At 37.2% G+C, this 10,970-nt stretch overlaps 1 long non-coding RNA gene across 1 annotated transcript; it reads left to right on the plus strand.

Annotated features, from left to right (window-relative positions):
* The first annotated feature begins 4,636 nt into the window (after positions 1-4,636).
* Positions 4,637-6,051, plus strand: LOC120292768. The gene is made up of 2 exons (XR_005550367.1): positions 4,637-4,933; positions 5,665-6,051. It is a non-coding gene; the product is annotated as an uncharacterized LOC120292768 (long non-coding RNA).
* Positions 6,052-10,970: the final 4,919 nt, after the last annotated feature.

The following is a 10,970-nucleotide window of genomic DNA, read 5'->3' on the forward strand; positions in this document are numbered from 1 at the left end:
CCCATAACCAGATTGCCTTAATATTTTTCCAAGAGCCTCTCTTGTTCGTTGTAGTGCATCATTTTCGATAGCAACTGGGGGAGCAACCTCTGCAACTTGTGCAGTTGCTCGTCTTCTTACATGAGAAACACATAATAAATTTAAATTTCAGCCCATAAAAGACAAACACAGTGATGACTTACATGATATTTTTTTCTTATTTGCTCATCAATGGACTCAGTTATTGTTGTTGTTGTCTTGCCCGTTCTAGTTCCTGTTCCTGCACTTGAGCCTATAATATGCCCTGTTTTTAGCCCTTTAGTAGGCCTTACAACAATGTACTATATTAGGATTATGACCCATTACAATAATTTGAATAATTAGACATTTACTCATTTTCATGGTGGGAAACAAATGGAGAAAACTTCTCAAATTACAAGTGCATGATAGAGGAAAAGCACAAGAGAAGTCAGTACACCTGGTCAACCATCAAACTCTATCGAATATGAACTGAAAAGTTACTAAAGTAAATATGATACTTACCTTACAGTAAGGCTTTTTGTTTGCCTTTCAGTAGGCATTACAGCAGGGCCTTCTGTCCTCCCTTCAATAGGCCTAAGAAGAAGCTTTTTAGTAGGTCCTGTCCTTGGCATTAAATCGGCTTGCTATTGATACTGTTTTTTTAGCTCACAACCTTTCTTATTGTGTCATTCCTTGCGGCAATAAGAACATTTTATCTTTGCTCCAGTCCTACTTATCCTCTGACTTGATGCCTCTTCCTGCTGCGTTCCTCGTTTCCTCTTTAGCCTTCTTATTTGCTTCTTCAATGGCAAAGGTAAATGACTTTCATGATTTGTTGACTCCCAAAATTTGCTACTTCTGATAGGCTACATCATGAATTGGTATGAAGTAATGTATGAGCTTTTTTTTGTACCAATCATCTAGGTAATCATTTGGATTTTCTTACTTCATTTGAATAGTATAAATGGCATGGGCACAGGGAATTCCATTCAGTTGCCAAGCTCGGCATGAACACTTTCTTCTATCTAGGTAGACAACATACTTATCATGATTTTGAATAATTTCGTATTCATTATCTCCATTCCAAACTGGATGGCAAAACTTACTAGCAACAATATTTGTATCTAATCTCTTTACAATCCTAGGGCCACAGTCTCTAATCCATTTCGTAGCCTCATCTCTTTGCCTATGCAGTCTAGTCATCACCATAACTCGAATATCATCAAGGATACTGATAATTGGTTTGCACCTGGTCTCTAAAATTCTGCCATTGAAAGTTTCACTGAGGTTGTTATCAATGATATTGCATTTGAACTATTTGTTGAAGAAGGCCCGACACCAGTGCTTAGCTTCTGTCTAGAAGAGTGCATCAAAACATTCCTTTGTCAGCTGCAATAATCCTTGTTTGGCTAATATGAAATCAGCCATGTGGTACTTTTTGCTATCTGCGAAAACTGCTTCTGTAGCTTATCTCTTTTGAAGTTCTTTGACCAGTTTGTATATATGTGCCTCGCGTACATTCTATGCTCAGCATGTGGCATCAACTCAGCCAATGCAAGAATAAGTCCCTACAAAAATTCAAACCAATAAATACAAGTTAGGGAAAATATGCAAGTGATTAATATTAAAAGGGAGTAAATTAATTGACAAAGAAATTACTTTCTATTAGTTGCTCATGAATGCCCATCTTCCCCCATCGGTTATCTCAAGGTCAGCCATTAAATTTTTAAGAAACCAGGACCAAATATCTTTGTTTTCTATCTTCACCATCACTCAAGCTATCGGAAACATTTGATTATTGGTATCTCTCCCCACAGCAGCCAACAACTCCCCCTTACATAAACCCTTCAGAAAGCATCCATCTAATCCTATAACTCTTCTACAACTAGCCAAGAAGCCTCGTTTGCATGCATCAAAATAGACATAAAATCTATCAAATCTAAGCCCAAGATCAGAGAGTGACCTCTCCACAACCTCTACATATACCATACTAGATGGGTTTTGAAATATGCATTCGTCAGCATAATCTCATACTTGCCCATCAATATTTTCATCACCCTCATCTTAGCTCTCTTGCGTTGATTGTTTGACACATTAATCCCTATTTGCTCCTTCACTAACTGTTGAAATTGAGGACTTTTGATCTCGAGCATTGCTTTGAAAGTGTTGAAAAAATATTTCGATAACCACACACTTGTTACCCTTTTATTATTAAAGATAATTGGATAAGTATGCTCCTCCTGGAAGGACCTAATTTGGAATGACTCATTCTTACTCAGCGCGCCATAAAGCTTTCATGAACAATTGGGTTGTGAGCACTTAGCTCTCACAAATTCTTTTGTGTTTCTAATGAATTGAACACTCCTTTGTTCATCAATGGAGTTCTTCACAACAACTTCCTTGAATTATTTGGTATCGTAAAATCTCATGCCCACAGACAAAACAAGTTTATCAACGGTCGGATTATAGCAAGAGCACTTACTTTTTCTTCGACGAGTAGGTTCTTCATCATCATTGTCAAGCTCATTCTCTGAACTAGCAACTTCATCGCCATGGCTTTCTTCATCTTCACTTCTATTACTTTCAGCGGAGCTCCATCCCTATTTACTGGATCGGGCATCTTTACTGAAGCTGCAAGTTTTTTCCTCAGAAATTCCCTTTGCTTTTGTCTTGACTGTGCGAGTTCATCATCATCTTTATAACTTGGGAAATTTACTGAAGCCAAATATTCATCTTCCGATTTACTGGATAAAGCAATTTCTCATTCTAATCCAATGAAGTCTTCATTGCCCACATCTTTACTCAAATCTTCACCCGAGATTTCATGACATCTCCTTGTTTGTTCATCTGTATTAATATGACTTCTTTCCCTCTTATTTTGGCCTTCATCTAACATAAACTCATCTCCGACCTGATTACTCGCTTAAATATGATCCCTCACTTCTCTTCTTTCAGTGGTGGTTTACTCATCACCATTCTCATCTTCATCCTCATACTCATCCTCACTATCACTATAATACTCAACATATACCTTAACTTTTTCGCTGTGAAGATAATGGTAAATGATATTCTTAATACCATTATCGTTATTAAAAAATCTCAAGCCATCCTTCAATTTCTTCCCATGAACACAGTAATGTAGTTTTTGCACTTTGCATCGTAAAAAATATACCAAATCCCTCAGAAAATCAATATATGATGGCTTTCGAACATTGACATAAATAGTATATTCATTTCTACTAGTATATTCTCAATCATCAGTGTCAATTTGAAACTCTCCACCATAGCAAATAATGACGCCTACCTGATTTGCGTCCATGTTGATGCTGCACCCAATGAAAAAAAAAAAAGATTCATTACTTTTTGGGACCATATGACAGAATCAATAACTTCACATGCAGGTCCTTGTCGTTTTGTTTGTCAAGAAACAAATGCGACTAATCTCCCAAATTCGGTGCCTTTACAAAAACAAAAGAAACCAAATTGAATAAACAAAGTGAGGTCCCCACCATCCATTTTTCAATTCAATCACATTCGGTCCCCTACAGAAGCAGTCCAATTAATTAAACAAATTCGATCTTACCACTGTTTCTCTCCGAGTCGAGCCCCCATTTTCTCCTCCGTGACCTATTTTTCTATTCGGTCCCCATAACAGAAAGCGAATGAATGACGGAACCCTCAATTTTTCTATTCCGTCCCCATAAAAGTGAGATCCCCATCACTTTCCCCACTACTTTCCCACTGAGCCGAGCCCTCAATTTGCCCTCCGCGTCCTAATTTGCCCGTCGGAACCTTCAATTTTTCACTAAATTTTTATATAGAGAACATGACAAATCCGAGTGATCAAGAGTTGGAGACGCAGCCAACGAACGACCGTGAACGACAGTGCAACTACAGCGGTGGTTGAGCGACAGCAAGCGAGCGACAGTGGGCGAGCGATAGTGGGCGAGTGAACAACGGTGGATGAGCAAGCTACGGTCGACGTCAAGCGAGAACTGTATACGAACCTATTTTACTCCCTCTTTAGCGACATCATTTTTTGCTGTAGAGCAATGCAGCATTGTTTCTTACGTGAATCCACATGGAATGGTATAAAATGACATCATTTCTTACGAAGAAATTAAAATGACGTCATTTTATGCCATCTATTGTGGACAATCTTAAGCCATGTTGACTTTTTTTTTTCAAACATAAAAGCCATATACTCATTTTGGCCAGAATCTCTCGCCGATGGCACCAAAGTGATCGTTTTTTTTTTTTTTTTTTTTTTTTTTGATTTGGCACTTAAGTAATCCGACGGAAACTTTTGACACCAAAGTGAGCGCCGTACACAATTTATGGCATTGATAGTGTACTTCTCCCCCCTTAACAACTAAACCAATTCCATAGTGGTCGAATAACTTTTGATCTGGACAAGAATACTCACAAAGTATTTTTTGTGTTTTAAATTGGTTCACTAGAATCTAGTCATACCAAGAAATCAATTGGAGTATCGTTTGAATTGGGTCTGTGTTCACAATTTTTCATATATACATTGAAAATTATTTGAGTTTGACTTCAATTTGAACTCCCAACTTGATTAGCCTTTAAATTACATGAACCGGAGGCTTTCTGGCAAGTTCTTGCAAAGTGCGGTTTGGTTTCTCTCAACCCCCTTCTCTTCCCAACCGCCAGCCCTTTTTATGAGGTTCTATTCCTAAGAGATGAGTCTCCATCCCTCTCCCTCTTTCTCGCCCTCGCCTTCACCCTCTCCCTTTGCCTCTCTATCTCCTTGCCTCTTCATCTTTAGGACTTCTTCGTGGATTTTGTGGACGTCACTGTTGACTTCCTCCGCAAAAGTAGAGAGTTTTGTCCCTGCAAGCTTTAAGATCCAAGTGCGAGCGCCTCGGAAGAATCTACTATCTTTGGATTTGCTTGCTCACTTTGGCTCTAGGTACTTGCTCTAGAAAGTTGAGCACTCCACGTCTCTGAAGCTTTGCTCCTATCGCGTTAATGTGATTTTGTGATCAATTGATATCCATTTCACAGCTTTTCTATCCAAATTTAGAGTTGAATCTAGATTTGGGATTTTTTTTTTGTTCACATGGATCTAGGATTCACAAGGCGTCATTTGTGTTTTTTCGACATATTTGTGTTACTGTTGTCCCTATATGATGATGATGCTGGGGACGCTAAACTTAGGCGTGCATTGCCTTTTGATAAAGCTGTAGTTATTAGACAGAAAAATCTTAGTGTGTTCTCATCATTGACGATGATGTGAGTTTCGGTCATTGATCACCAGTTGTGCTATGATTCTATGACAAATCCGTTCTTATGGAAAGAATGAGTCTCTATAAGAGATAACGAATTGATTCATTTTTCATATTTGCATCGGACCATAACTCTTTGGAATTGGTTTTATCTTAAAATTATGTATTTCTCTTTTTAAGTGTAATGAAATTTTTTCTTCCAATGAAAAAAAGAAAGTAAATAGAAGCGAATTTGCGAAGACAATGCTTCATGTTTAAATTCTTACTGTAACAAATTTGTGATATAACTAATTAAACTGGAGACCTCCTCTGGACATCGGCATGATTAATTTAGTTTGCGTGCGATAACTTGTTATCTTACTAATCAGAGGCACGTAAAATATGTATTCCATTTCATAAATGGAAATTAAAACAGGATAATAGAGAGTTCAAGGTGATGGCGAGGCGTGCCATCCTCAAGATTTCTTCTTTCGTTCTCAAATTGGAGGTTGGCCAAAATTTGACACGTCGTCCTCAAGTTGGCGATGGAAAGAAAGTTCTTCGGTCGGAAGCAAATTAAAGGCCGCAAGATCGATTTGTCAATCACTTCTTCCCTCACCCACAGGCAAGGCTCCGCCAGCCGAGGACCAGCGTGGGTCGGCCTTACTCAGGTCAGATCTGCTGAGGGATGCGGTATAATTATGGCGGGGAAATGATGTAACTATTGGAGTAGTTAACATATTTTAATTGGTCCATAACTTATTAATTAAAATTTTTAAGTAAAAGTGAATCCAATTAAATATGTTGATGGGTTTGGATTGAACTTCCTCTTAGAGCGTGTATGACAAAATTTCTATTTCAGAAATTTATTTCTGGCCAGAAATTGATTTTTCAATTTCTATTCCCTAGACAAGTTTCTGAGGAAAGAAACTCGTTTGATAACGATTCAAAATTTCTATTTCTGGAACAGAAATCCGTTTGATAACAGAATAAAATTTCTATTTCTAGGAATATAAATTGATTAAATAACAACAAAGGAAATCCTCAAATACAAAATAATAGTCGAAATAATACTAATACATTACAAAAGTTGAAAATACAATTTAATGGAATTTCCTATTACATGTGCTTACGTTTCCTATTACTTAATATTTTCTTTCGAAAAATAAACAACGTGGCAAAAAAAAAATCAATTGAAATTCAATTGTAGTGAATATGTCGTTATGTTTTTGCCGAAATTTATTTCACATTAATCAAATAAGTCTAATGATAGCCATGATTATAATAGTCTAATCTCCTAAAAAAAATCCTAATTTCAAGTCTAATTCCAATTTCTTTCCAAATCTTGTTAAAAAAATCCTCACCATGTTCAAAAATTGTCACCAGTTTTTTTCAAAATTATCAACACTAGGATTATTTAAAAATTTATTATCAAAATTTGTATTTTCATCAACACTCTTACAAGAACAACAGATTCCTTATTAGATCTCTTTTTACCCGCGTCTTGGTAAGTAAGGACACTATATAAAAGAAAAATTGGATGAAACCCTAATGATCTGACACCTTTTTACTGCCTCAATATGAAGTTTATGATTAAAAAAATAGTTAGCCAGATAGAGCCGTTGTCTGGCGTACTACGGAAGAGTAGGTGAAGAAAGACTCGTTAGATATGAATATGGCAAGTTGATTATTGCCATGCGTGAAATCTCTTGCGTGCAACAAATGAAGCCTTGTTTATTCAATTCCCACCATTTAGCCCAATGCTTAAGATTTTGAATCAATATTGATTGAAATGATTATATTAAAAAATCATTAAAATATTTTGGACTAAATTAACTAAATTGAAAAGTTGAGAAAAAAAATTTCTATTTCTATTTCAGAAATTGATAAGTTAAAAATTTCAACTTCTGATTTATTCGATTTCTTTATGTCTGGAATAAAAATCTATTTCAGAAATAGAGAAATCAAATTGCGTTATCAAATGGATTTTTGTTCCAAACCTGTTTCGGGGAACAGAAAAACAAACAAATCAAGAAACATAAATTTTATCATGCGCGCCCTTAATGATTTCTTTCGGTGATGATATCGAGCTTTTATTGCATGGACCCAAGAAGAGGGATCACATCTAACAATACATAGGACCTAAGCAAGTCCTTAAAAAGCTTCATCTCAATGTTTGTTCGCACCTTGAGATCACTCGAATATAAAACACCAACAAGGAGGTGGGGCGAGCAGGCATCGGTATGTTAAAATAAATAACATAGCCTTGTAATCCACTGCATAAGCGAACTGGCGGAGACAGCCCCTATCAAAGAAACTCCCGATCTTTGGTGAGGTGTCCATATAACCAAATTCCAAGGATCCAAACACCACCCCTGATTTATAGAGGGACATGATTAGAAATAATTTGAAGTGTAAGAAAAGTTTGGCATGATCGCGTTCTCATCCAAAGTCATTATAATTGTTCATTATCGGTGAGCAGCTAATGGACCATAATAAGTTAAGGACCATATCTTCTCTTTAATATGATCCTTTTCCCAGCGTATGTATTTTGTAATACATCTAACTAGTTACAAATAGTTCATCCCAAAAATAATATACCTAGTTTCCTCCATCCATTCTTTTTCTTAATAAAGATTTATCAGGACCACTTGTGCAAGCCTAGATAACCAGATCTCCACGCCGGTCTCCCAAGATTGTCATAAATGAGAAAACTCCATGCACGCTTCGATGATAACGAAAAGGACAAAATACAATCTTCAATAGCAATTTTTGTAGGTAACTATAGGGCAAGTGTGTGACCAGGCCCTTTCTCATTTTCTCTGCTCTCTCTCTCTCTCTCTCTCTCTCTCGTGTACCTTTCTTTGACACGTCTTCTATTAAAGATGAACGCAACTTGAATGGTGAGAGCTCCACAGAATAAACGATAAAAATTGAGGTTAGCACCACAAAAATTTTCAAATATGTCAACTGTGACATAAATATCATAAACTTTTTTTCTGTGTTACTAAAATCTCTAAAATTGCCACTTGTGATGCAAATACCACAAACTCATAAAAAAATAACTCATAAAAAAAATCGACAAATGTGTGTGTGAGACTCATAATTTTTTTTTTTTTTTTGACAAATGTGTGTGTGTGAGTCGTACATGTATGAGTTTGAGATTTATTGTAAGAAAAAAAATGGGGTATTTATATCATAGTGAGCATAATTTGGAGTTCTTGATGACATAAAAAAAATTAGAGTATTTGTATCATAGTGAATATAACTTGAGGTTTTTAAAAAAATGATATTTGCCCTATAAAATATCTACAGCAATGATTTTTCTCTCGCATTGGAAGTATACACGTACTGTTATATTCTTGTGGCCACAGAGTATATAGTACATAATACCATAAATAAAAATTTGAAGCCCATATTTGTTGTTACATGGCATTAATGGATTGAAAGGTACGAGATGACATCGCGTCGATGCATTTATCTTAAGCCCCATATGTGATCAAACAATCTTTTGGATACAAAAGTGATGTGCTGATGGTTCATAACACCGTGGACAATTGACTCCAGGAGTTGTATTCAACTTGCATGAAAAAGAGATATTTCTATGAGAAAGCCCAATGAAAGTAATGAATAGGTCAATTTCACAGACTTGATATGATTTATTTGATGATATGATTTATTTGATAATATTGGATAGAGATTTAAATGTTAGTTTGTTAATTAAACCATTTTTTTTTTTTTAAATTATGCTCATCTTTACACTTCCTCAAAATACGCCCAACGGAAGAAAAGAAAAACGTGTAAACAATTTGGGACTTTTTCGAAAACGACAAAAATGTTCCTTAAGGTTTCAGGTATCTGACATTGAGCACGTCTCTTTTCAAATGTCAAAGATTAGGTTAAGAGATAAAATAAATTGGGGAAAAAGCCACGAAAAATCCTGAATTTTGCCCAAAGTGACACATTTATAAGTTTTTGAGAGGTGAAAAACCCTGAACTTTACCAATCGTGACACATTTACCCCAAACTTTTTTTTGTGACACCAAAAACCCTGAACTTTTATTATGTAACACATTTACCCCAAAATTATAGGGCATTTTGGTCTTTTCATTTTTTTTTCATTTTTTTTCCCTTCTCTCTTTCCTCCGCCAGCGTCCGGTGAGGGTTGCCTTCGCCGGCGTTGGGTGGCCCTTGCTTGCGCCTGGCGAGGGCCGTCCTCGCCTGCGTCTGGCGAGGGGTGCCCTCGCTCGATGCCAACGAGGTCGGGCGAGGGTGTTCCTGCCCTCACCGGCGACGACGGCCCTCGCCTGCGTCTGGCGAGGGTCGTCCTCGCCCAACGCCGGCGAGGGGTGCCCTCGCTCGACGCCGGCGAGGGTGTCCCTACCCGCCGGCGTCGGGGCGAGGGTGCCCTCGCCGATCCGGGCGAGGGCCGCCCGACGCCGGCGAGGGCGACCCTCGACGGACGCCGGCTTCCTCCACCCGCTTTGCCATGGCTGGCGGAGGGAAGAAGAAGAAAAAAGAAAAAAAAAGAAAAAAGGAAAAAATAGAATAAAAAGACAAAAATGCCCTTGATGGGGGTAAATGTGTCACGGTTTGAAAAGTTTGGGGTTTTTCACGTCACAAAAAAAAGTTTGGGGTAAATGTGTCACTTTGAGCAAAGTTCAGGGTTTTTCGTGGCTTTTTTCCAATAAATTATTAGAATCACTTTAAAATATTATTTTAATATTACTTTCCTCATAAAACTCCCTAACTTTATTGAAATTGCTCTTTTGAGTAGTTCACACCCTAGAGGTTAAATGACTAGGTTTCATATTTTGACTTAACAATGCGAGTCTATTGAATTTTGTTTAAAAATGGTCTTCCCGATTCTTCTAAAATTTACTATATCATTTTGGATTTTATATCCGTTTAAAAATAATTCGAGAGTGATTCGGTTTTATTTAAGATTAGTTACATTTGAGCTTGGGATAGGGTATCCCAAGCACATCTAGTTGCCATCCATAACTTTGTCTCTCAGCTCTCTGGAATTTTTTTTCGAAAAAAGTGACTTCAATTTTAATATAAATGATTTTACCAAATTTTTTTTAAAATATAAATGATAATTTTGATCCCAACTTTTGCGTGGAATAATTTTTACCACCGTCACATGTATTCTCTCTCTTTCCCACTAGGTTTATCCATGGACTAAGGAGACAGGCGTCGGCATGATAACAATGGGGAGAAGCGACCGAGTCAAGGACGAAAGTTGGTTGTAGGATATGGATGATGAAACGACACCGTCGTAGCTCGGTGGGGATAGTGGCACGGTGGTCGCGGTGTCCGTCCAGCTTTGGACAAAGACAGAAGAGAGGCTGGGCTTGTGGGCCAGAGAGAGCACATCTTTTTCCTGGAAAAAATCTCACCAATCACCATGTCATCTCACCCGTATACATTCATTTGCTTTTCCAAACGGAATATTTTTCGTTAAAAAAATGAAATATTTAACGACAGTTAATATTGTCACTCACGTAAGCTAGCATTTTCTTAGTAACTCAGAAGTTGGAGTTGAAATTGTCTTTAGAATAAAAGTTAATTTCGTTATTTTAGAAAACACCCGACCCCTTCACTTGTCAACATAATTTTTAAGTTTTTCCATCGTTCATTTAGCAGGTAAAAATTGTCATATTTTCTCACCTAAGGCAATACTTTATACGTTCACTACTGCTCTAGACCTCTATATATAGAGACCATGCCATCTTCGAG

Source organism: Eucalyptus grandis, chromosome 4 (assembly GCF_016545825.1).
Source record: "Eucalyptus grandis isolate ANBG69807.140 chromosome 4, ASM1654582v1, whole genome shotgun sequence".
Classification (NCBI taxonomy): Eukaryota; Viridiplantae; Streptophyta; class Magnoliopsida; order Myrtales; family Myrtaceae; genus Eucalyptus; species Eucalyptus grandis.